Raw genomic sequence first — 22,795 nt, forward strand, 5'->3', positions numbered from 1 at the left:
TTTTCTTTTGTTTCCTTTACTGCTTGCTCAATATGCAGATTGAATAACATCGGGGAGAGGCTACAATCCTGTTTCACTTCCCTCCCAACCACTGGTTCCCTTTCGTGTCCCTCGACTCTTACAACTGCTATCTGATTTCTGTACAAATTGTAAATAGCTTTTCGCTCCCTGTATTTTACCCCTGCCACCTTCAAAATTTGAAAAAGAGTATTCTAGTCAACATTGTCAAAACTTTTCTCTAAGTCTACAAGTGCTGGACATATAGGTTTGCCTTTCCTTAATCTAGCTTCTAAGATAAGTCGTAGGGTCAGTATTGCTTCACGTGTTCCAATATTTCTATGGAATCCAAACCGATCTTCCCGGATGTTGGCTTCTACCAGTTTCTCCATTCGTCTGTAAAGAATTCTCGTTAGTATTTTGTGTACGTGACTCATTAAACTGATTGTTCGGTAATTTTCACATCTGTCCATCTTAAGATTTAGTAGAGAATTGTGAAAAATTACAACTAAATTGGTCAAGAACTCTTCCCACATATATTATAGACATTGTTGTAAATTATAAATAGAAAGAATATGTAAAGAGTACGGCATCGTCTAAAGATTTAGTAGAGTTTCGTGAAAAATTTGATCAATGAGGAACTCTACCTCATACATTACATACTCTGTTATAAATATGAAAAATATGCCAAGCTTTAGTAGAATATCGTGATAAATTTGAACTAAATCGGTCAGGAACTCTCCTCCCTTATATATTACATAACTATATTGATCAAGAACTCTTCCTCCATATAGACTACATACATTTATATTAATTATAAATATAAAAAATATGTAAACACTAATAGAGTATTATGATAAATTTGAACTAAATCAGTGAACAACTCTGTCCTCTTATGTATTATAAAAATCGTTATAAGTTATAAATATCAAAAATATGTAGACTACATCAGTCAAGAACTCTGCGTTCTTATATATAACATACACAGCTATAAATTATAAATATGAGGAATATATCAAGAAATCTTTGCCCTTATTACATACATTGTTAAAAGTTATAAATATAAAGAATATGTAGCATTAATCGATCAAGAATGCTTTCCTCTTATATATTGCATACATTGGTATAAATTATAGATGTGAAGAATATGTAGCCTATGTCTGTCCAAAAATTTACTAGGGGATCACATAAAAATTTGATGCAAATGGGTCAAGAACTTTTCGAGATTTTTTTAGTGACAAAGTTTCCTCTTTATCTATTAGTTTTCTCTTTATCTACTACATACATAGTGGTATATAAATTAAAACAAATATATCTGTATCTGCCAAAATGTTCATAAGAGTATCGTGTAAAATTTGAAGTAAATCAATTCAGAACTATTCGAAATTTTTGGAAACAACTATTATATTTTACATATTACATAGATATTTATATAAGATACATGTTAAAGACACAGCCTATTTCCCTTTAAAATATAGCCCTTGTCCGTTGATTGTTCATTAGCGTATCACATAAAAATTTGACGTAAATTGGTCAAGTACTTTTCATGACATTTGATTACAACGTTGAGGAACGACTTGTCTTTATAGAGAAGTACAGATTAATGATAATCATGTGATAGGGTATTGGTTCCTACTACTGACACATGCAGTTATTTGAAATGATAACTCAAAGAAACAAGTTTTGCTAGAAAGATAAGCTTACTTACTGTATTTACTCTGACCATCTTGCCCAACACTGATCAACAAACACAAGACTCAATGGTTTGTGTTATGCTTTTATCCTTTTTGGCTGTATTTCTGTACACTTCTCACTATTGTTTTGTCATCAGAACGAAAAAAAGCATATGTAATTTTAATAATACTGAAGAATCACAACTTCTATGATGAATTAATGAGGTCATTCATTGTCTTGTTCTGTAACCATGAAAGAATCTGGATGCTAGGAAAAGAAACAGACAGTTTTATAACACAAAACGAATTTCACGACCCGTCTGTTTGCGAAGAGATCTTTTTTTTTTAATTTCTTATTTTTCAATAATAACACAAGACTAATTTTCATGTGTAGAAGTTTTCATTTTCAGCGATATCTGCCTCGGTAATGGTGTAATCTAAACTGGGAGACAACATCTTTAACCCTTTCAGATGCAAGATAAATAAAACCATTTTAAACTTTTTTCTTTTATTAGGATATAACTCATACAATATTATGGGAAAATGTGAAAATAATTTTTTCGTGTAGTATTTCAGCAGATACAGTGTCGTTTCTGTGGTGTCACCGCCAGACATCACACTTGCTAGGTGGTAGCCTTTAAATCGGCCGCGGTACGGTAGTATACTTCGGACCCACGTGTCGCCACTATCAGTGATTGCAGACCGAGCGCCGCCACACGGCAGGTCTAGAGAGACGTCCTAGCACTCGCCCCAGTTGTACAGCCGACTTTGCTAGCGATGGTTCACTGCCTACTTACGTTCTCATTTGCCTTCAGCTACGTCATTTGCTACGACCTAGCAAGGCACCTTATCAGTTACTATTGATATTGTAAATCATGTACTGTGAAAACCGACGTTCATCATTAATGGATTAAAGTTAAGTATTACACCAGCTACGTCCGTTTTTCTAAATTCTAATTTCCTTGTCCTGTTCCAGACCTCACGCCAGCCTGCGTGAGCTAAAACACGTGCACTTCGGCCTCCTCTAGTAACACGGTGTTGGCTCTCCTGCCAACCACAACAGTTTCAAATGAGACCACCACCATAAAATTCATTACTTTCCTTGGTAGGGCACAAAACAGTGCCTTTCTGCTGATAAACACAAAGCGACTTGGTAGGAAGAACATGTCTATCTGCTTCTATGTGGATTACCTTGTGTGCTGCAGTGTACACATTGCCTCGATGTGCTTTGTACTGGCAGATGTTTTGATTCTGTTGTGCGTTTTCCCAGCAGAACAACAGTTTTACACTTTTTGGCGCATGGTTCAGATGATGCGCTTGGGCGACCAGGACTGTCTTTGAAAACACTGGATCCTACAAGGCCAGCTACAATACACCGCCGAAATTCCTTTAGCTTTTTCTTTTCATTCGGCTTCGTTAGTCGAAACAATAAAAATGCATTTCCAATAGAAATATCAGTCATATACCAAAACAGTCTGAGCCACCAGAGTCTAGATTACCTGTCAATTGCATGGAAAGTATTCTGCTTTATCTACACGTCCCATGTTCGAATTATAAGATTTCACTATCGGTGGGCGAGGTATTTTTGTAATTGTGCCATCGTTTTCTTTCCTACCGACTCCTTTCAAAGTTACAGGTTGATAGTAACGAAACAACACTTTTATATTTCCATTTCATGCATGCAATCCCATCACAGCGAACTGACCAGTCACTTTCTCCTCTTCGCAATGATGTAATGATCTCTGAGTTCATTGTGTGATGACCATCAATCGTGATATGTGCAAGGTTGTTTGATACCAATTAGAATAACCGAAAACACCTTGAGTTGATCTTTTCAAAGAGGTCTGTAATTCTTACCTTTCTGAGTCACATAAAGATTAGTCTGGAATACTGTGTGTTCCAGCATATTGTCCGCAAATAGATATAAAAAGAAATCAACTGGTAGCATACCTTCACATTCAGTTTTCCTTTGACACCAACTTCCTCTAAAGAATCGACAGAATACATTGTACTGTCATCCCTTGCCCATGTAAAATTTACGGACCTTACTAGTGGCATGTTATCTTCAGAAGTGAAGCTGTAATCACTGTCATTCTCAGAGCGATTATCACTTTCACTTTCAGAAACAACATTAGATGTCACTGGTCTTGGCACTTGTGAATCAAGATCACTGTCTTCAGCCACAATATCACTTTCATTATCACTGGTACTGTCAGTCTCAGAGTCCACATCAGAAGGATCTTCTTCATCCTTTAATTTGCGAGAAAACATTTCGCGAAACTGAAATAAAAAAAAAATAATAAGCTTCTAATACTACCCCTGCAGCCGCAGTGGTTTCTAACGAAACCACTAGAAAAAAAAAATGGCTCTGAGCACTATGGGACTCAACTGCTGTGGTCATTAGTCCCCTAGAACTTAGAACTACTTAAACCTAACTAACCTAAGGACATCACACACATCCATGCCCGAGGCAGGATTCGAACCTGAGACCGTAGCAGTCGCACGGTTCCGGACTGTGCGTCTAGAACCGCGAGAAACCACTAGAGTAAATGTGGAAAAAGTACATGATTTTCATTATTGTTGCAATACATAGAGCATGTACTTATATAAGAAAGTATTATGAATTTGTTCCATGAGTGAAACTTACATTTCAAAGACAAATTCAATCACAAATCAAGAAAAAGAGAATCAGCACATCACAAACAATAATGGCACTTATACTTGAATCGCTAACTGCAACCACGTGAGAAATATTGACGTAGTTCAAATTTTCATCGCTAGATGGCAGCACCATCTATGTCCAGAAGCGTGGTTACGCATGCAGCCACTGTGCTCTTGCCACAAAATCAAAATATCATGGGTGGCTTCAAATAAAACCACATCGTCACAAAGCGTTAAATGGGATTCCGAATAACAGTCAAGCCCCGCGTTCTTCACTTGGCTTTTCCATAGGAACGGAGCGTCTTTTGGGGCGTGTAAAAATTTGCGGCTCACGTGAGAATCAATCATGAGGTCTTTAGACAATGTGCAAGACCCAACCCACCAGACAACTCCAACCCACTTAAATGAACCGAGACACACAGACGTGTCGATGGGAGGGGCCGATCATATTGAAATTAGTCGATAGCTCGAAACTGTTACTTTCTTCATTTCTTAAACCACATTTAGTCTGCTAAAAGCACCACTCCACTCCGGTGGGACCACAAAGATATTTTGCTTCCCTTTATAACCAGCCAGTAACAGTAAATCCATCCAAAAACAGTTCCGTAAAAGAGCTCGCGGCTGCGTGTCCTGATCAGAATGATTGCTGGTTCAGATGCAGCAGGCGACGGGCATCGGCCAGCACCCGCCCAGGATAGGTGGTTGTGAGGTTTCGCGCCTCCTGCTTGTGATCCACGCGTTGAAGCATTCGCATTCATAAGCGTACAATTATTTATTATTGTGATTCGATTTTCACTGCTAAATATCTTCTACGATGGCCGACCAGTAAGTAGATTGCTAATTCAGTGGTCCCATATGGCGGGTGGAGTTATGATCTACGTAATCTATCATTGCTGACAAGTTTTACCTAAAAAAATAAAATAGTTTGGTGCATAACTTCGTGGCGCTTTCGTTTGCCGTGTTGTCACGTAGTTGCTGCGAGGTCTATTCGAAAAATAAAGTCTGATTCGTCGTGTAATGGGAACCACTGTGAAAATCAAAAATGTTTTATTTGCAACAGTTAGTCACACCTCCCAGCTACTTCTCTGCATAGTAGGCGCCCCGATTTAGACATCTGTCGTAGCGTAGCACCAACTTTCCAATAGCGACTGTGCTTTTCGCCAATTCTCTACGTTGCTCAGAGATCATTGGAACAGCGGAAAGTTGGAAGGAGATCCAAGTCATAGCAATCTATAAAAAGGGTAGAAAATCGGATGCATATAATTACCTGCCAATTTCACTGACATCGATTTGTTGTAGAATCATGGAACATATTTCGCGTTCAGACATAATGACCTATCTAGACACTGAGAAGCTCATCTGCAGAAACCAGCACGGTTTTAGGAAACAGCGGTCATGCAAGACACAGCTGGCCCTCTTTGTGCTTGATATAGAACAGGCTCCCAGGTTGACGCCAAATTTCTCGACTTTAGAAAGACGTTCGACTCAGTTCCGCACTGTCGCTTGCTCCAAAAAGTTCGCGCTTACGGTCTATCCCATGACATATGCAGTTGGATAGAAAGTTTTCTAACAGACAGATAGCAGTATGTCGTCCTGAATGGGGTGACTTCAACAGAAACAAGCGAAACTTCATGTGTGCCCCAGGGCAGCTTAATACGTCCACTGCTTTTTACGATGTACTTGAACGATCTGTTAACAAAACAAGTGTAACTTCAGGTGTGCCCCATGGCAGCTTAATAGAACCACTGCTTTTTACGATTTACATAAACGATCTAGTTCATGGTATTGACCGTGGCATTAGACTGTTTGCCGCTGGTGCTGTAGTCCACAGGAAAGTAGTATCACACGAAAGTTGTGAACGAATCAGTGAGGATTTGCAGAAAATAAATGCGTGGTGTAATGACTGGCAGTTATCTCTGAATAAACTACTGTGTATAACAAGACGAAAATCCCCATTAATGTAAGAGTACAAAATAAAAGCCCAGTCTTTGGAAGCGGTAACATCTGTCAAGTATCTGGGTGTGACTATTCGAAATGCTCTCAAATGGAATGATCATATTACGCAAGTAACGGGCAAGGCGAACTCTAGATTGCGGTTTATTGGTAGAATCCTGAACCGATGCAGTCCTTCAACAAAGGAAATTGCTTACAGTGCGTTAGTTCGTCCAGTTTTAGAGTATTGTTCGTCTGTATGCGACCCTTACCAGTTGGTTCTTATTCAATAAACTGAGAAGGTCCAAAGAAGAGCGGCAAGATTCGTGACTGGTACATTTAGCCATCGCAAGAGCGTTACAAGTCTCACAGAAAGTTTGAAGTGGGACACACTTGCAGATAGACGACGCGCTAAACAGAAGGGGCTGCTCTTTAAATTCCGAAATCCAGTCTTCGCCGGGGATGTAGAGCATATATTATTACCATCAACTTTCAAATCACGCAATGATTACCATTCAAAGATAAGGGAAATTAGAGCTCGTACTGAGGCGTTCAGACAATCGTTTTTCCCTCGCGCGATCCGCGAGTGGAACAGAGGGGGGCGGGAGATATGACATTGGCGCAAATTGTGCCCTTCGCCACACACACTGCTTGGTGGCTAGCGGAGTGTATATGTAGATGTAGATGTAGCTCGTTGTCTGTGCCAAAATGCTGCCTTCATAGTCAGCGGTTCATGTGAACAGAGAAGAAAATCAGGAAGAGACACGTCCGGGTTGTGTGGTGGAATAAGGAAATACATGATAGTTAACGTTATGTGGGCTGCACCCGTACTTGGACGGAGACCTCATCTTCTACGCATCTTTATGTGCTCACTTTTCACTCAGAACTGAACAGAGCGACGTGACACGATCGACGGGCATACTAGAGACAGCGCCCAACACATATGTGCAGAGCTTCATCAGATTTTCACTGTCGTTTCCATTTCGCGCCAGAACGGACCTTAATTTCCGAATAGCCCTTGTATTAAGTGTATTTATCAGTTGTCATTTGTTTATTTGAGGTTCTAGTATTTTTCTTGTCGTGATGTATTGATTGATGCACATTTGAAGGTACCGGTAATAAAGAGTGTTGTTTAAGCAGTAGGAAACCATCTAACATTTGTGACATTCGGCTATTGATAACGCAGGTGGTTAAATGGTGGATGTAGCTCGTAACATTTATACTGTCTCAAGAAGGATCGTTTTGACGTGTGTTATTCGCCATATTCAGAGGACAAGGTATGAAGATTTCTAAGCAAAGAAGGGAAAGCAGGATGGTGGAAGTAGTATATAGAGGGTCTATATAAGGGCGATATTCTTGAGGACAATATTATGGAAATGGAAGAAGATGTAGATAAAGATGAAGTGGGAAATATGATACTGCTTGAAGCGTTTGACACAGCACTGAAAGACCTAAGTCGAAACAAGGCCCCGGGAGTAGACAACATTCCATTAGAACTATTGATAGCCTTGGGAGAGCCAACCCTGACAAAAATCTACCATATGGTGAGCAAGATGTATGAGACAGGCGAAATACCCTCAGACTTCAAGAAAAATATAGTAATTCCAATCCCAAAGAAAGCAGGTGTTGGCAGATGTGAATATTACCGAAATATCAGTTTAACAAGCCACGGCTGCAAAATACTAACACAAATTCTTTACAGACAAATGGAAAAACTAGTAGAAGCCGACCTCGGGGAAGACCAGTTTGGATTCCGTAGAAATGTTGGAACACGTGAGGCAATACTGACCCTACGACTTATCTTAGAAATAGATTAAGGAAAGGCAACCTACGTTTCTAGCATTTGTAGACTTAGAGAAACCTTTTGACAATGTTGACTGGAATACTCTCTTTAAAATTCTGAAGGTGGCAGGGGCAAAACACACGGAGCGAAAGGCTACTTAGAATTTGTATAGAAATCAGATGCCAGTTATAAGAGTCAAGATTCATGAAGGGGAAGCAGTGGTTGGGAAGGAAGTGAGACGGGGTTGTAGCCTATCCTCTATGTTATTCAACCTGTATATTGAGCAAACAATAAAGGAAACAAAAGAAAAATTCGGAGTAGGAATTAAAATCCATGGAGAAGAAATAAAAACTTCGATGACACTGTAATTTTGTCAGAGACAGAGCAATTGAACGGAATGGGTAGTGTGTGGAAAGGAGGATATAAGATGAACATTAACAAAAGAATAACGAGGATAATGGAATGTAGATGATTAAATCGGGTGATGCTGAGGGAATTAGATTAGGAAATGAGACACTTAAAGCAGTAAAGGAGTTTTGCTATTTGGGGAGCAAAATAACTGATGATGGTCGAAGTAGAGAGGATATAAAATGTAGTCTGGCAATGGGAAGGAAAGCGTTTCTGAAGAAGAGTAATTTGTTAACATCGAGTATAGATTTAAGTGTCAGGAAGTCGCTTCTGAAAGTATTTGTATGGAGTGTAGCTATGTATGGAAGTGGAACGTGGACGATCAATAGTTTAGACAAGAAGAGAATAGAAGCTTTCGAAATGTGGTGCTACAGAAGAATGCTGAAGATTAGGTGGGTAGATCACATAACTAATGAGGAGGAATTGAATAGAATTGGGGAGAAGGGAAATTTGTGGCACAACTTGACTAGAAGAAGGGACCGGTTGGTAGGACGTGTTCTGAGACATCAAGTGATCACCAATTTAGTACGGGAAGACAGCCTGGACGGTAAAAATCGGTGAGGGAGACCAAGAGATGAATACACTAAACAGATTCAGAAAGATGTAGGTTGCAGTAGGTACTGGAAGATGAAGAAGCTTGCATAGGACACAGTAGCATGGAGAGCTGCATCAAACCAGTCTCTGGACTGAAGACCACAACAACAACATGAAGTCGCTTTGACAACGAGGTCATGTCATTGGAGATGACCGTGTCCTTTCAAAGGAACCATCCTTGTATTTACCTTAAGCCGTATAGGGAAGGCATACTAAATCTAAATCACGATGAGCAGATGTTGACTTGAACCACCGAGTCCACGAAGAAGGCTATAGAGGTACTGTATGTTCCCATTCAAATCAGTCGGTGGTCGTAAACGCAATTTTGCTTAAATTTTATCAGCAGCTTCTCCAAACATGCCTGTCGTATGTCTATACTCGCGATAACATACAATGCCTTTATATTAAGTCTATTAAAATATGATATTAATTTAGTCCTAACAAAAACATATTAAGAATCTGCAGGAGTCCACAATGATGCACCTTGGAACCCAAAGGAGATGTGTACTACGAACTGCTCCCAAGGTACGTCCATCGCAGTTGGCATTTGTTGCAAACAACTCAGATGCCTCGCGGTCGCATAATAAGGTAAACGTTCAAGGAGACAGCAGCCAAGTGTTGTTACTACACCATAACGCCCACCAGCACTCAACTATTCTTATGGTCTTGAACGCTCAAATGTTTACCTGCTACGATCGTTATCGAACAACTGTCAAGAAAATCGGCACCTTCCACTTCAAATTAAAAGATTTCTACAGCTAAGAAGTTGAAATACTATCTGAGCATTGTCAGACTGATTTAGATAACGTGGAAACTACATTGCCGATGGTTAGTTTGTATTCCATATAGAAGACTGTCTCGGCCGCGATATTTATTGATTAATACCGTGTTTCGCTCTCTTAGCGCATCTTCAGACTAATTGCAAAGCGTGCAAAGTAATGATTACATGAAAGTTTTGTTTCTCGAACCTATCTACATCATTAAGTGGCATAGTAAGCAATGGTGCGAGGATGCAAACATACGTAAAAAAGTCAGCGGAGACCGCATTAGACAGAATTAAAAGTCATTGTGGCAATCGCCTTAGTCAATATTAAAACCATGGACAAATGGCTGAGACACAAACGCAAACATCAAACACAAGATAAAAATCTTGAAACGATAAAAAAATGACCAAGTTGGAGCGGAAAACTGCGAAATACACTCGAAGCTGAGTACGCAGCATAAGGGAACCAAATGAACTCACCAAGTAACAGTAGCAAACGTTGTGGATAGGCCGGTGTTAATAGGCACGTGCCTCACTAAGAAACAAATACTGCAGCCGATGAAATGGGTGCTGAGGTGTGGAGGACGCGATGTCAAGTGCAGTAAGAGTGGAAGTTGATAGGAAGGGCCGAATGGCGCCGCTGGTAGGGAGAGTTAGATGAATTAAGCGACTTATGTAAACTGATTAAATATAAATAATAAAGCACACAGCAAGAAGTGATATTAAGTCGAGAAGTTAAGCAGTTAGCCTATAAGAACAGTTCCTATTAAGTAAGCAAGAAATGAAAATACACTCTTGGAAATGGAAAAAAGAACACATTGACACCGGTGCGTCAGACCCACCATACTTGCTCCGGACACTGCGAGAGGGCTGTACAAGCAATGATCACACGCACGGCGCAGCGGACACACCAGGAACCGCGGTGTTGGCCGTCGAATGGCGCTGGCTGCGCAGCATTTGTGCACCGCCGCCTTCAGTGTCAGCCAGTTTGCCGTGGCATACGGAGCTCCATTGCAGTCTTTAACACTGGTAGCATGCCGCGACAGTGTGGACGTGAACCGTATGTGCAGTTGACGGACTTTGAGCGAGGACATATAGTGGGCATGCGGGAGGCCGGGTGGACGTACCGCCGAATTGCTCAACACGTGGGGCGTGAGGTCTCCACAGTACATCGATGTTGTCGCCAGTGGTCGGCGGAAGGTGCATGTGCCCGTCGACCTGGGACCGGACCGCAGCGACGCACGGATGCACGCCAAGACCGTAGGATCCTACGCAGTGCCGTAGGGGACCGCACCGCCACTTCCCAGCAAATTAGGGACACTGTTGCTCCTGGGGTATCGGCGAGGACCATTCGCAACCGTCTCCATGAAGCTGGGCTACGGTCCCACACACCGTTAGGCCGTCTTCCGCTCACGCCCCAACATCGTGCAGCCCGCCTCCAGTGGTGTCGCGACAGGCGTGAATGGAGGGACGAATGGAGACGTGTCGTCTTCAGCGATGAGAGTCGCTTCTGCCTTGGTGCCAATGATGGTCGTATGCGTGTTTGGCGCCGTGCAGGTGAGCGCCACAATCAGGACTGCATACGACCGAGGCACACAGGGCCAACACCCGGCATCATGGTGTGGGGAGCGATCTCCTACACTGGCCGTACACCTCTGGTGATCGTCGAGGGGACACTGAATAGTGCACGGTACATCCAAACTGTCATCGAACCCATCGTTCTACCATTCCTAGACCGGCAAGGGAACTTGCTGTTCCAACAGGACAATGCACGTCCGCATGTATCCCGTGCCACCCAACGTGCTCTAGAAGGTGTAAGTCAACTACCCTGGCCAGCAAGATCTTAGGATCTGTCCCCCATTGAGCATGTTTGGGACTGGATGAAGCGTCGTCTCACGCGGTCTGCACGTCCAGCACGAACGCTGGTCCAACTGAGGCGCCAGGTGGAAATGGCATGGCAAGCCGTTCCACAGGACTACATCCAGCATCTCTACGATCGTCTCTATGGGAGAATAGCAGCCTGCATTGCTGCGAAAGGTGGATATACACTGTACTAGTGCCGACATTGTGCATGCTCTGTTGCCTGTGTCTATGTGCCTGTGGTTCTGTCAGTGTGATCATGTGATGTATCTGACCCCAGGAATGTGTCAATAAAGTTTCCCCTTCCTGGGACAATGAATTCACGGTGTTCTTATTTCAATTTCCAGGAGTGTAATATGAATTATGAAATGTGAGTGACAGTGGGAAAAGTGACTTATAAGATACAAATAACAATAAAATAATGCTTAAAATGATCATTAGCAAAATAGTAATAAAAATGTGCAAATCTTCAGGTAAATGAATAAGAAAGAGTAGAAAGACAAAAAGAATGCGAAAATTATGAAGCAAGGATGGGGAAATGAAAAAGAAGGGGAGTGGCAGGGAGAGAGAGGGGAAGGAAAATAGAAGGGGAAAGAAGGGAGGAAGGGGGTTTATGACATAGGGAGACGGGGGAGGAGGACAGGAAAACAATAACAAACCGGAGAGCCAGTAGTGGATAATGAAACAAGCAAATAATCATAACAAACATAGGTGTTTCACGTTTAGTGTCTCTCTATACTTTCTCCATGTCTTTATCTTCTACATGTGACGTCAGTTTGTGTACCTGATCTACTGAGGCACTGATTTGCTGCCGAGCCTTATGAAAATAATCCTTTCACGGAGCTGATCACAGCAACTGACTTTCTGCCCTACCTTCCTATTCATGACAAATACTTCTCCAGTTAAACCATTTTCTGTTGCGGTCTGATATGACCCTATACTCCTCTGATCAGAAATTCCTTTCTTCTTTCCATTTCACTTCACTAAATCGCTATGCATCTGACCTGAGCTATTGCATTTCCATTTTCAGATTTTCTAGTTTCCGAACTTCTGGAGTTCCATAATCCGCCTCGTTGAATGTTATCCATTCGATGGTTATTCAATCTTTTCTCGTTGTCATCTCCCTCTAGGCAGCTCCATCTGAATCGAATAGAAGATTAATCTGGAATCTTGTGCCAATGGAAAGGTCATGAAGATACTTTCTCAGTAAAAGGCCACGTGTTCTGTAGATGCACAACATGTGCCTTTAATGTAGTGGTTTCCATTGCTTCCTGCATCATCATTCCGCTGATGCTTGCTGATTCTTTCCCCTGTTTGGAGCAGTTCCCCAACCCAAGGGCAAGAGGGTGCCTCGAAACGATGTCTGCTTCTTCGCCCTCTTTGAGAAGATCATTTGCAGAACGAGGGTGACTGCTGATAATTTCTATTTAAAATTTAAGTAGCGGAAGGGTTCGAATTCGGACAGAGGTCAAGGTGGTATGCAGTCATCAATTAAGGCAACCAGACATCCCATACTAGCCGCGACAGCCCTTTCATTGAGTCTCTGTCCAGTGCTTATTTTGAAGATAGGACGGGACGCCAATACGTCCCATTTAGTTCTCAAAAATGCAAAATTTCCTGTTTTGTAACAGTCTGATGAAAAATGTAAAGGAACTAACAACTGCCAAAGCAAAGTGTTGTTGATATGGATCTAAAATACACATACATCTGAAACTGTGTAGAGACTTCGCTTGGAAAAGTACAGTTGCGAACGCAATTGAACTGTGCCAGTCTGCGCAAATTGCTAATCACTGGTATTTGATGTGACTGGCACTAACAGAAACGAAAACTGTAAGCACATATGCTTGAGTGTGAGTCAAAAGAAATTTATTACAGTTGTGACACTAAAAGAAGGCAGTACTTTGTTCTACATTTGTGAAATGATAACATGCAGTGAACTTTTTTAAACTGTGAGCACTATATAACACTAACACAAACTAGTGTTACCCTCTGGGAGGATTTTTAATTTTGACCACGTGTTTGTCTAATGGATAATAGGGTATCAGATAGTAATATTGTAGATATTGCAATTAACAGAAAACTAAACAGGTTTTACTCAGGGGGTAAAAGCCAGCCTGATTAGGCATATTAATGTGAAACATTATGTTTAAGAAAATTGAATATTAGTTGCCGAAGTGACTTTCATTTAAGATTCCCTTTGAATAGCTCATTGGATACACATGAATACAGGGCGATTTAAGTTGTGGGTATCAGTAGTTACCATTAATGCACCAACCAGAAATCATAGTAAGCAAGATTGTACCATACTCATAATATTAACAGTTACGATTACTATCATCACTTGATTCTTTACTGTGATGTTACTGCAGGGAAAACTGAACTCAAGTTAGGCATGAAAAGATTTCTGACTTAACTGACATACAAATACCACAAATAAAATTAAATAATACTACAATTACACTGTTTATATTTTCATTTATAATGCTGAAGATGAAAAGACCACAGTGGACGACCATCAACCTCACGAACGGACATCAACTTGGCCAGGGTGCGTGAACACGTATGATCTGATCGAAGGTTATCCGTGAAAATGATTGCAGAAGAACTGAACATCAGTCGAGAAATGGTTTGTCTAATAATAACTGAAGATCTTGGTATGAGAAAGATTTGTGCAAAAATGGCTCGTAATGCGCCATCCCATACTGCTCTGTCAGTACAGCAATTTGTAACCTCAAAACAAATTTCAGCCACCTTATTCACCAGATATCTCTCCGTGCGACTTTTTTCTGTTTCCAAGAGTCAAAGCGGCGGTCAATGAACACCTTTTTCAAACAACACAGGATGTCCAAAAAGCTGTGACGAGGGTCTTGGAGGATATTACAGAAGATGAGTTCCACAAAGGTTACCAACAAGGGCAGAAGCGCTCGAAAATGTGTGTGCAATCAGAAGAGAAATACTATGAAGGAGACAACACTGAACTTGACCGAAACGGCAAGTAACATTTTTTTCCACTTCGGTCTCATTACTTTATTGTCACACTTCATAGCACTTGGATTATCATTGGAAACACTCACACAAATTATATGGTCCATGCAATAATACATATATGTGTGCCTGACGTTGGTGGAGCAGTGGTGTAATAGTGGCGGCAAGCAACGTGGCGGATAACTGTACTCACGGCTCTTCATGTTGAATGCTCTTTATAATTTCTTCTTGGCGACGGATTTTTATCGTATCAGAAGCATTCCTTATTGCCAAGAGCACCATGCAACAGCCAAATCCACATCCGAGACAAAATTCCAGGTGAAACGGCTTCCAAATGCCTCTCTTGGCACCCTCAATGTGTATTGTACAATGGGTAGCTACTGACTGCGTACCATTCCCACCAAGGAACCGCCCATATCGACCGCCAAAACCATCTTTCACATCGAGCCAAGCCACTTCCGTTGCGGAGGGGCTTCCCTACAACTTTTACATTTCACAAGACAAATTCCCTAAGCATGAACCAGCTTCCAATATACAAATTTTTCTTTATGAACATACAGACATTATAAAGTTTCATTATTTTTAAACATCATTTAGCTTTTACAATATATGCAAACCTTAAATTTCTTGTCACATATCAATGACCCTAACTAACAAAGAACAAACACTTCATAATCACAGATACATAGTTACATAGAATAAATCTATTTCTAATCGATATTGGTGTTACAACTAAAACACTTGTCATTATTAATATCACCAGAAATGTCAGAAAAAACAAAACTGGAAAACCTTCACACAGCCACTGTTAGGTAGAAATTATTTTACATTGTAATATGAACAATGTGCATTATACTAATTTCCTTAAAATATTAGGACTTCATTTTTGTTTGCCTGGAACTAAAGTCCTAACTAAAATAGTGTTTTCTTGTATGAATGCTTTGTGGACAAGTGACGAGATCAATCTTTCAGTGCAAACTTTGAAAAATATATTGATTAATAAGATGAACTTTAATCACATTTGTGTAAATTTTTAACAAATGTTGTGTGAACTTACTGAAGAAGATCCATTAATTCACAAAATATGGATGAGAAATGATCCTGCACTAATAAATCTAGAGGCTTCTTCGTTTGGAGTGAATTCAGGGCTATTATATACGTAAGTTACACATTATTTATTTATTATTACTTTTGAAACCTTCGTATTCAGGATGAATCATGTAAAACTTGCGCCTCAAATATTGCGGAAATGAAAAGTAATCTTGATATGAGATGTATACACAGTGGATTGGTAGTTGGGGGCTCGTGTTGTTAGCTGATATAGATTGGAATATCACTTTGAAAGTGTATTTTTTGTGCAAGCATACAACTTTTTAAAAGGAACAATGCCTATTGAGATTTACGAACTGAAAGTAGGCTAAATTGCAATGTCAGTGGTGTTTGTTCCAGGAGTCTAGTGCGAATCGTGTAGGATACACTGTTTGTGAATACTTTCCACACTGACATATGTTTGTGGCATTCAATCTATGTAGTTGCTAGGTACAGATATTGTTCAAAATGGTCCAAATGGCTCTGAGCACTAAGGGACTTAACTTCTGCGGTCATCAGTCCCCTAGAACTTAGAACTACTTAAACCTAACTAACCTAAGGACGTCACACACATCCATGACGGAGGCAGGATTCGAACCTGCGACTGTAGCGGTCGCGCGGTTCCAGACTGTAGCGCCTAGAACGAATATTGTTATGTTTGCTAACAGTGTGCTTATGTGTTCCTTGAGTGCACTACGATTTGCTTGTCAGTCTGTGTGCGACAGTCCAAGCAGTAGGTGGTGAGTGGAAGTGAAATTTCCCAATGCAGAAAAAGCCGACATGCTCACGGTGTATGGAGATTGTAGGAAGAACGCAGTTCGTTCTTGTGCGGTGAATGCGGAAAGATATCATCCCAACAGACGTCAACCATCTCGGCAGTTATTTATCAACCACTTCAATCAGTTACGTGGAAATGGTAGTGTAGCTCATAGACAACGTAACAGAAGGAACCAAGTGACCACAGAAGAGGGGGAAATTCATGTTCTTGTTGCTGTTACAGTTGCTCTGCACGTTAGCTCCTGCAAAAGTGCACGAGGGATTGGCCTACCCGATGACATATGCGGTTGGATAGATCGTTTTCTGACAGACAGGGAGCAGTATGTCGTCCTGAACGGGGTGACTTCAACAGAAACAAGCGTAACTTCAGGTGTGTCCCAGGGTAGTGTAATAGGTCCGCTGATTTTTACGATTTACATAATCCATCTGGTTGATGGTACTGACAGCGGCATTAGACTGTTTGCTGATGATGCTGTAGTCTACAGGAAAGTAGTATCACACGAAAGTTGTGAACAAATCAATGAGGATTTTGCAGAAAATAAATGCGTGGTGTAATGACTGGCAGTTATTTCTCAAAATTAGTAAGTGTAACCTACTGCGTATAACAAGGCGAAAATCCCCATCAATGTACGAGTACATAATAAATGCCCAGTCTAAGAAGCGGTAACAACCGTCAAGTATCTGGGTGTGACTATTCGAAATGATCTCAAATGGAATGATCAGATTACACAAGTAACGGGCAAGGTGAAGTCTAGATTGCAGTGTATTGGTAGAATCCTGAAGCGATGCAGTCCTTCAACAAAGGAAATAGCTTACAAAACGTTAGTTCGTCCAGTCTTATTGTTCCTCTGTAAGGGACCCTTACCAGATGGGTCTGATTCAAGAGATTGAGAAGGTCCAAAAAAGAGCGTCAAGATTCGTGACTGGTAGATTTAGCCATGGCGAGAGCGTTACAAATCTCATAGAAAGTTTGAAGTGGGACACACTTGCAGATGGCCGGCGCTCTAAGCGGAAGGGGCTGCTCACTAAATTCCGAAATCCGATCTTCGCCTAGGATGTAGAGCAACTTCCAGATCACGCACTGGTCACTATTCAAAGATAAGGGAAACTGGACCTCGTACTGAGGCGTTCAGAGAGTCGTTTTTCCCTCGCCCAATCCGCGAGTGGAACAGACGGGGGGAAATGTGACTTTTGCCGCGAATTGTGCCCTCCGCCCCTCACCGCTTGGTGGCTAGCGGAGTATATATGTAGACGTAGATGTAGATGAATCAGGCGAGTGTCCTATGATTCTCCATCCGTATCACATCTCTCTCCATCAAGTGCTGCATTGAAACCATTATGATAATCGTGTTAACTTCAATACATGGGCGTTAAGAGAGGATACTTCAACTGTATCACATATCTAGTTTAGTGATGAAGCCACATTTATCAATTATGTCGAGGTAAACCACCGAAATATGCACTCTTGATCTACTGACAATTCCCGTTGGCTTCGTCAAGTAGAAAGTCAGCGTTCATGGATTGTAAACGTGTCGTGTGGGATAGTGGACCATTAACTCGTTTTCCTTAGACAAAACACTGAACCTCTGGTACCAGCATGATTACTGTCTAGCCCATAGTGCACAGGGTACTACAGCATGATTTCACAAATTGTTCCAAAATCGTTGGATTGGACGCAGAGGACTTGTGCCTTGGCCAGCCCGTTTCCCGGATTTGATGCCTATAGAATTTTTTCTGTGGGGAAATCTGAAACACGCTGTCTACAAGGACATATCAACTACACCCGACAACATGCTACGACGTATTACTACAGCCTGCTCGGACGTCACCTCTGAAATGGTAGTACAAGTGCAGCAGTCGTTCCATACTAAACTGGAAGCGTGCATTGCCGCTGCCAGTGGTCATTTTGAACAAAACCCGTGATGGTCAGCTGTCTCGTTACTGGTCAGAATCCTCATAACTAATGTATGCAATTGCGTTGTTCCTTTGTGTGTGCTATCACAACAAGTATTATGCATGTGTTGGTGTGTGAACTTTTCGAATTATGTTATCTCGTAAATGACTCCCCCTAGAATCCTGCAACGAAGTCCACTGACATTCTAATTTACCCTACTTTTAGTTTGTAACGTTAATGTTCAATTTAAAAGTGTATGTTTACACAAAAATACAGTTTCTAAGTATTATTACAACTATTAATTGGCATCAGTAGCACTTTCTTTTTCTGCATTATTTCCTGTGCAAATCTTAGGTGATTCACCCTGTTTATGACGAAACTATATTACGCATTCTGTTTAGTCTTTGGTTTCTTTTTCGTGTTACAAAAATATGGTCACTTAATCATCAATGAACGATAATAATAAACCTTTTTTTTAACTTTCACTTCTCTCTATCAATAATTTCCACCTCCGTCGTCCAAGTGGTCGTTACCTCTGGACTGGAAACCAGTGGTTAAGTAAATAACGGCACTCGCTGTGAAGACGAACTACACAGTGCAGGTAGCCCCCGCCTGGCAGCAGCGTGCGCGCAGGGCGGCCTTGCGCCACACAACGGCACATTAGTAGCGTCTAATGGCGCAGCCACGCGCCGCCGCTCCATTTGACAGCCGGTCAACAAACACCGCACGTTTGCCAGCATTACTCAGCAGACGCGGGCACCCACGCTGCACCTCAGGTGAGTACGCTGCTAGTCTAGCCAGGCGACTAGAGCGTCCTGTAGGCGCTCCCTGTACCCTGAAGGAGACACATAGTGTGCTCCAGCGTGCAGTTGGATTTCAGATCTATGTTACGTTTATTTGGCAGGTATACAAACCAGCATACTTACAACTAAACTTACCTCTTTGACGTTGCTTAATCAAGATACAAAAAAAGCTTGTTGTTGGTTGTTTATTCATTCTGACCTGCAGCTCAAGACAGAAGTATGAGTGATGCCAGCTATCCAAAACGAAATAAGCTAAATATGCCTAAAAAAGCCAGAAAAAACTGAAATATAATGAAGTGTATTACTGTGCAATTTTATTTTTGCAATAATTATGGTGTGTAAGGTACATAAGGTGGGAAGAGGGTACACGAAAAATGCAGTAAGGTAAGATATTAGTAAATAACTCCAACTACTATATGAAGATCAATTGGATCAAATTTTATCTATAGCCAAGCCACAATGTACGTAATCATCGCTGACAGATGTTTGACGTAATTTTAGTTTTCTTTGAAGTCACGTTCTTGAAAAATAATTTACCTGCATTTACTCATGTCAGCTATGTAATTAAATTCACAACAACTTCAGATGCCGGGATGGTTCCTTTGAAAGAGCACTGCCGATTTCCTTCCATATCTTTCCCTAATCCGATGGGACCGATGATCTGGCTGTTTAGTCACCTCCCCCAAATCAGCCAACAGACCAACAACCTCAGCAAGTCAAGTCTAGTTTACACGACGACATTGGGTTGCGCTGCTCAGTGCGTATAATGCGTTGCACGCAAACGGTTTCAAATTTAACTGTAGACACGGTGAAATCAGTATATACTTCAGTTAAGTCGTTTTGTGGGTTCCTGAGTCGTGACTGAAATGAAAGTTTTGGCAGTTGCAGGTCGCATGAGATGTAATGGAGCTAAACCTTGTTGAATGAGTTTCTTAGAAGTAGATACCTTAGGGGTTGCGAAGCAACTCAAATCGCTTGATACGGGCAAGTCTTCAGGTCCAGACTGTATACCGATTAGGTTCCTTTCAGATTACGCTGATACTATAGCTCCCTACTTAGCACTCATATACAACCGCTCGCTCACCGATAGATCTGTACCTACAGATTGGAAAATTGCGCAGGTCGCACCAGTGTTCAAGAAGGGTAGTAGGAGTAATCCATTTAACTACAGACCTATATCATTGACGTCGGTTTGCAGTAGGGTTTTGGAGCATATACTGTATTCAAACATTATGAATCACCTCGAAGGGAACGATCTATTGACACGCAATCAGCATGGCTTCAGAAAACATCGCTCTTGTGCAACGCAGCTAGCTCTATATTCGCACGAAGTAATGGCCGCTATCGACAGGGGATCCCAAGTTGATTCCGTATTTCTAGATTTCCGGAAAGCTTTTGACACCGTTCCTCACAAGCGACTTCTAATCAAGCTGCGGAGCTATGGGGTATCGTCTCAGTTGTGCGACTGGATTCGTGATTTCCTGTCAGGAAGGTCGCAGTTCGTAGTAATAGACGGCAAATCATCGAGTAAAACTGAAGTGATATCAGGTGTTCCCCAGGGAAGCGTCCTGGGACCTCTACTGTTCCTGATCTATATAAATGACCTGGGTGACAATCTGAGCAGTTCTCTTGGACTGTTCGCAGATGATGCTGTAATTTACCGTCTAGTAAGGTCATCCGAAGACCAGTATCAGCTGCAAAGCGATTTAGAAAAGATTGCTGTATGGTGCGTCAGGTGGCAGTTGACGCTAAATAACGAAAAGTGTGAGATGATCCACATGAGTTCCAAAAGAAATCCGTTGGAATTCGATTACTCGATAAATAGTACAATTCTCAAGGCTGTCAATTCAACTAAGTACCTGGGTGTTAAAATTACGAACAACTTCAGTTGGAAGGACCACATAGATAATATTGTCGGGAAGGCGAGCCAAAGGTTGCGTTTCATTGGCAGGACACTTAGAAGATGCAACAAGTCCACTATAGAGACAGCTTACACTACACTCGTTCGTCCTCTGTTAGAATATTGCTGCGCGGTGTGGGATCCTTACCAGGTGGGATTGACGGAGGACATCGAGAGGGTGCAAAGAAGGGCAGCTCGTTTTGTATTATCGCGTTATAGGGGAGAGAGTGTGGCAGATATGATACACGAGTTGGGATGGAAGTCATTACAGCATAGACGTTTTTCGTCGCGGCGAGACCTTTTTACGAAATTTCAGTCACCAACTTTTTCTTCCGAATGCGAAAATATTTTGTTGAGCCCAACCTACATAGGTAGGAATGATCATCAAAATAAAATAAGAGAAATCAGAGCTAGAACAGAAAGGTTTAGGTGTTCGTTTTTCCCGCGCGCTGTTCGGGAGTGGAATGGTAGGGAGATAGTATGATAGTGGTTCGATGAACCCTCTGCCAAGCACTTAAATGTGAATTGCAGAGTAGTCATGTAGATGTAGATGTAGATGTAGATGAATGGAATCGCTGCATAAGAATAAAATACGAAACGTGTTTCAGTTCGTGTCTGAATGAAGAAAATACGTCATCTCGGTTGCTCAGCATCCTTGCTGACATAATTTGTAATGGAAGGTTCAAATGTTTCAAATGGCTCTGAGCACTATGGGACTTAACATCTGAGATCATCACTTCCATAGAACTTAGAACTACTTAAACCTAACTAACCTAAGGGCATCTCACACACCCATGCCCGAGGCAGGAATCGAACCTGATACCGTACCGGTCGCGCGGTCCCAGACTGCAGCGCCTAGAACCGCTCTGTCACCCCGGCGGCAGGATTGGAATGAATCTGTCGATTTGATAGTGAAGCCGTATAATGAAACATATATTTAAAAAGAAGCCTATGATAACTGTCGACAAACTAGACAAAATTAAATCGTTATAATTAATATGTAACATATAGAAATCATAGCTGATCTTGCGTCCCCCCATGAACCATGGACCTTGCCGTTGGTGGGGAGGGTTGCGTGCCTCAACGATACAGATAGCCATACCGTAGGTGCAACCCCAACGGAAGGGTATCTGTTGAGAGGCCAGACAAACGTGTGGTTCCTGAAGAGGGGCAGCAGCCTTTTCAATAGTCGCAAGGGCGACAGTCTGGATGATTGACTGATCTGGCCTTGTAACAATAACCAAAACGGTCTTGCTGTGCTGGTACTGCAAACGGCTGAAAGCAAGGGGAAACTACAGCCGTAATTTTTCCCGAGGACATGGAGCTTTACTGTATGATTAAATGATGATGGCATCCTCTTGGGTAAAATATTCCGGAGGTAAAATAGTCCCCCATTAGGATCTCCGGGCGGGGACTACTCAAGAGGATGTCGTTATCAGTAGAAAGAAAACTGGCGTTCTACGGATCGGAGCGTGGAATGTCAGATCCCTTAATCGGGCAGGTAGGTTAGAAATTTTAAAAAAGGGAAATGGATAGGTTAAAGTTAGATATAGTGGGAATTAGTGAAGTTTGGTGGCAGGAGGAACAAGACTTTTGGTAACGTGCCTACAGGGTTATAAACACAAAATCAAATAGGGGTAATGCAGGAGTAGGTTTAATAATGAATAGGAAAATAG

At 41.6% G+C, this 22,795-nt stretch overlaps 1 protein-coding gene across 1 annotated transcript in view; it reads left to right on the top strand.

The window, feature by feature from the left end:
- Window positions 1-19,105: 19,105 nt before the first annotated feature.
- LOC126335312 (solute carrier family 46 member 3-like) overlaps window positions 19,106-22,795 on the top strand; it is a 458,236-nt gene continuing 454,546 nt past the window's right edge. The window contains exon 1 of the mRNA XM_049998458.1: window positions 19,106-19,192. The gene's annotated coding sequence lies outside the window, so the exon portion shown is untranslated. The remainder of the gene's footprint in view (window positions 19,193-22,795) is intronic.

Source organism: Schistocerca gregaria, chromosome 2, assembly GCF_023897955.1.
Source record: "Schistocerca gregaria isolate iqSchGreg1 chromosome 2, iqSchGreg1.2, whole genome shotgun sequence".
Taxonomy (NCBI): domain Eukaryota; kingdom Metazoa; phylum Arthropoda; class Insecta; order Orthoptera; family Acrididae; genus Schistocerca; species Schistocerca gregaria.